Source organism: Micropterus dolomieu, linkage group LG21, assembly GCF_021292245.1.
Source record: "Micropterus dolomieu isolate WLL.071019.BEF.003 ecotype Adirondacks linkage group LG21, ASM2129224v1, whole genome shotgun sequence".
Taxonomy (NCBI): domain Eukaryota; kingdom Metazoa; phylum Chordata; class Actinopteri; order Centrarchiformes; family Centrarchidae; genus Micropterus; species Micropterus dolomieu.
In genome coordinates this window covers 28,507,574-28,513,145 of record NC_060170.1, presented here as the reverse complement: position 1 = coordinate 28,513,145, position 5,572 = coordinate 28,507,574, and positions in this window count along the sequence as shown.

Sequence of the window (5,572 nt, the reverse complement as noted above, 5' to 3'; positions counted from 1 at the left end):
AGAACTACCAGTTTTCCTCCCAATAAGTTAATATACAGCCTATTACAATATACATTTCAATGTTTAATGCTGTAAATAAACACGTAGAAAGAATAAAACTTTCAATAAATGTTTTTAAAGTGTGTAAATAAATCCCAATAAATCCCAAAAAATTGTAACCCTAACCCTGGATCGTCAGTGCGCATGTGTAAGCGTAGCGTGTGTGTGTGTGTGTGTGTGTGTGTCGGAAGAGGAACAGGAACACATATTTTATCGTTTTTAAATAGCCGGCTACTTGAAATAGACCCGCGAGGGAACGCAACGGGCATGTAGTTGTCGGCAGCTGTAATGCACCTTTGACCGCTGTAAAGACCGGTGAATGACAGGCGAGAGAGAGAAAAGGGTCTTCAAAATTTACAGTGTAAGTTGAATGAATAGAGAGTGCAGATCTACCAGGCGTGTGCTCGTACACATGCCCGCTTGAACTCATGAGCGAGCATAACCCGAAACACAACCACTTTCATACAGAAATCCTGCAATAAACGCAGAAACACCAGCATGCAGGCAGTGGCTTTTCACTAAAACATGTTCAGGCTCTGTAACTTCAGCGTTCCCGGCTCAGAGGCAGCTCAACACCGGCTCTGTAACGTTACTTCATTCAGCGCAGCCAGCCGCATATCGGCACAATCCTCCCAGAAAAAAGGCAGAGTGACAGCGGGTATAGACAGGCAGGGAGACAGCTTCACACAACACGGTGAAAACTCAGGTAAACCCCTACTGCAACATTAAAGTAATAGTTTTATCAGCTGCAGGTTGAACTAATCCATGTTCGTTACATAATCACGGTACATTTACTGCATTTGCTGCTTTCAGTAACTATCTTTACTATCTGTGTATCTTTTACCGGAGGCTCAGCAATGTCAGCACAGCTGCCGTGTTGTCTAGTGATGGCAAGTTCAAGTCTTTTGACAGACTCGTTCATTCAAACCTCGTTCATTAAAATGAACTAATCTTTTTTTGAGTCATTTCGTTCATTTGAACTAGGCTGGTTATTGTGCCGTTCTCAAACACGGAAGGCTGCCTGGCTTGCTTTAATTGACAAAGTATAATGCACAAATTCACCTCTTGATTACTGTAAATCATCATTATATAAAGCCCCCTGGGCCCACAATCAAATTCAAACCATGTAAAAACCACAGAAATATGTTGTCTATGTGCAATCCACTACTCCGGCTAAATCCTTCCATTTTCACAATCTTTCCCGAGTACACAACCAGACCAGCCATATAAAGGCTTATGTATATAATTACTATCATTATCTCTAAAGTGCTCATTCATACAGTAGCCTACCATCCCTATCAATGAGTAAAATATTAATATCAGATTTGCAGTAAATATATTTAAGTAATAAGCTTGATAAACTATATGAATAAATACACTCTTATTAAAATTCAACCAATGAACCAATCAATAATGATCTGGATCAAGCCACCAAGTTCTTAAAGAACTCCAGCACAGAGAGAGGAACAAAGAAATAAACACATGTAAACGCAGCAGTCTGGCAGGTCTGGACACAGAATGGGCCACATCAGGTCCGGATTCTGCCAACAGAGAAACACACATGAGCACATCGCTCTCAAACACTGCAGGTTGTTCACCAGTCACGAGCTGTGAAACAACAGCAGGGCTCTGTTGGGAAATAAAAAGGAAAAGTTACGTTGTGTTCTCTGGACCTGGATCAGCTGTTAGCTGTTTACAGAGCTAACGCTAACGTTGCTACGTGGCTGTGTTTTAATGTTTTAATGACCGGGTCCAGGAGACGACCTCTGAGGTAATTCGGCTCCAGGTAGAACCCTGTCAGGGCTCTGAAGTGGAGCGGACCCAGAACAACTCTCATCAGCTGTTAGCTGTAATGTTAAACACTAGCAGGACTAAAGTTACAGTACGGCTGTGTTAAAACTATAACTTATCACAACATCACTGTACTGTAATAACGTTATGCTTTATTAAATGTCACATAGTTAACAAAATAGCTATATAATGTCAGTCCAGAGACTGTTCCCTGACAGCCGACCTGCCTCTCATTCTCCGGCGCTGGCAGTCACTCAGCCTGCAGAATGAATGAAAGACTGAGGAGGAACCATGTGAGCGGTGAACGAGTAGTTCATTCCTGCTCCACAGTAGGAGCTGTCACATGACAAATGAACGACTCTAACCTAGAGACCCACAGTTGAGAGTCGTGAACTAATCAATTCTGTTTCCTGTGCTGCCTGCTTACCACAGCCCCGTAGCCGAGCTGTCACGTGACAAATGAAAGACTAAAACAGACCCACAGTTGAGAGTCGTGAACTAATCAATTCTGTTTCCTGTGCTGACGGAGCCCATGCAGCTGACGTGTGAATCCAAGATCCTTTATGCATGCGTGAAAATTAACGAATCACTCAGTGAGACAACCCGTTCCTCCTGAGTCATATACATGATTAGGTCTTATGAACGAAACGTTCATTGAACGACACAACACTAGTGTTGTCACTGTAGTATGAGAGAGGCGCACACAGGGCGCACAGGGCTGAACCCGACCCGGAGTCCCCACATTAAAATCAGAATAGTGGCTGATGCAAGCAACGGAGAAAACAGGCGTGTGCTTCATTTCTAAGTGAGTTTTGAGCCCATTGACAATAAGGCAATGAAAATTGGATTAATTTCATTGAAAAACTTACATATATTCCCTTTAAATAGAACAATGTTTTGGGATGTGATTGCTTGATTGATAAGTGTCTCAGTCCAGTCACAGTCAGCTGCATCGGCTGCCACTTATTCCTCCCACCTCTATTCCATCCTCCTCTTCAACCAAATTTGGATTTTTGTGGCTCTTGCGTGGCTCCACCAAAATGACAGGGGCAAGCAGTGAACCCAAATCAAAGCTTGAAAACATCCTGACAGGGACGTGTGAGTGAAGGCACAGATAATACATGAATGTTGTTTCTACAGTATGGGATTTTTACCCACAGTTATGCCAAAGCAGCCACCAGTAATTGTTTAAGACAGTAGTGTTGCTATCCGGTCTACAGTATTTGGATTCCTTTAAAGTGGGATGTGAGCCTACTGATTTATTATTCTGAGGCTATGCAGTAAATCACTTCAATCACCACGTGGGTCTTTCCTCTTCATCAACTGACAAAATGATATAGGGTGGAGAATAATGATGTGATTGGATGACCACAAACTACTGTATGTATGACCAGAAGAGACTAGGTGTTGCTGTGCTATAAAAAAAAAAAAAATCATTACAGAACAGTAGTGACAAAGAATAGTTGTCTCTTTTGGATTTTTTTCCTGTTGTTGGACACACATTCTTTAATGTTCAACAAAACATTTCTTTTTCTGAAAGCAAGCCTCTCCACTCTCTTCAAATACAAACACAAGAATGCATACATTATTATGTCTACTAGCATTTGTACACACACACACACACACACGCACACACACACACACACACACACACACACACACACACACACACACCTGCACTGTAACACTAAGGTGTTTACAGGAAACACCATCCCAGTTGCTCTTCTGTTTTCCTGTTAAGGCCCCGAGGGGATAGAGGCCACCTCACTATCGAGCAACCCTGTATGTGTCTGCTCATGTAGGACATGCCCTGTACATGCACGCTCAGCCAACATCTTATGCCTGAGTAAGTCTGCTGGTGGGCCCTGGGCTGGGAGAGCTGCCCAGTGCAGCCTGTATGGGCAGGAAAGCGTTAAAGCACCACATTCCTGAGTTTAGAGGCTGTAACTAATATTGGAGTTTATTAGTGGAGGAGTTGGATGCTGAGCGAAGCGTAGGTGTTCACATCTGGAGGAGTCAGTGTCGGCCTCCCTTATCTGACAAAAGCAGACACACACATGCATGCAAGCAGTGTGACACACAAACATGCAAATACACATACAAATGCGTACTCGCTTATGTATGCTTAAAAAAATGGATGGATACAATAACAGACACACCTGTGTGCACTCTCCTGTTACTGCTCACCTGTGTTTAGCAGAATGCTTCTCTCTCTGTTCTTATCCCTAGGGTTAGTGGTTATATATCATTACTTTCATGCATAATCAACAGTTTCGGTGATATGTAACAGAAACCTGTCAGTATCATATTTACTTTACTTTAATTGTATTTTTGTGTGTTTGTGTGTGTGCGTGTGTGTGGCGGGGGGGGGGGGGAGTAGGGGGTTAAGACTTATGTAAACGACGCAAAACACCACAAAAACACAATAATGAAATCTTGACAATAATGAGTCAAGTGATATACTGAGCAGAGAGGACATGATAAAAAGAATTGATTAGGTTCCAGTGACAACCCCTTGTGCTTGCAGCTCATCACAGAGCTGAACATACTGTTTATTGATATTGATCCTCTCTCACAAGTTTCTTTTCTATTTCTTTCATTGGTGAATTTCAAATTTTGGAAAGATGCTTTGATATTGTTAAAATGGGCCTGTAACACAAAAGTTTACCACACTTGTACTGGTCATTTAGATTGGTGTCATCATGTCAGCCAGTTAACTGCACATGTTTTTCATTGCGACTCTGAAGCTCCTCCATAAATATCCCGCTTGTGGTGTCGGAAATTGCTATTTGCATAGCTCTTAACATAGTATTGTTGCAGTGTGAGCTGTGCCTTGAATGGCAGAAGGGAAGAGGAGCAGGGTTAACAAGTGCATGGCAACAGCCAATGGTGCAAAGCCTATCACTCACAGACAGGGAACCCCAGATTTTTCAGTAAAGTGTCAAGATTATTTGGAATGTGACTTTCAGATTTTGGGAGCTCTGAAGGCCACAAGTTAAGCATCTTTCCTTTCTTTACCCTGCCTGGTACATTCCTCTCTGGTGTGGTGGAGGTAGGGAGTTGTTTTACACACACACACTGGGTTGTATCTGGATTTCATCACCACTGAACAATCCTGCTCCGAGTTAACTCACACAGAGAGAGGTAAGTGAAGCAAGAGCTCTTTAAAGTGAGAGCTGTCGCAATCAGTGTTTAAATACTGAGGTTTAAAGGGAATGACAAGGTTTGTGGTACATCAAAACCACCACGACTTTTTAAAATGAGAGCGGAAGTCACTGGTATATCTCTCAGTCATTACTCAGCTGTTTTACGGTTGAGGGTGATTTCAACAGTATTTAAGGAGAGTATAGTTTACTTGGCTACTTGGATCATCCAGCATCTGTTCACTGGTTAGCAGGTGTATTCCTGTTTAATGCAAAGCCAAATCTTTTCTCTAAAATAAACTACACCTTTGATTTACCTTTTCCTCAATTGTTACATTTGGTAATTAAATACAGATACAGTGAATGATAATTGGAATAGGACAACACTGCCAAAAGCTATTGCTGCTGTCCAGCAGCGCAGCAGCCAGATTAGAAGTAACTAAAATGTGCATCCAACAAATAGGTTTTCAGTTGCCTGATTCTGGGGCTATTTCAACAGAAACAATGTGATAATAACTGAAAGAGAAAAATATTGACAAATATCCCCTGCAATGTATGATTGTGGAGCCCCATTCGTTTATTGCCTCAGCCCCCTCCCC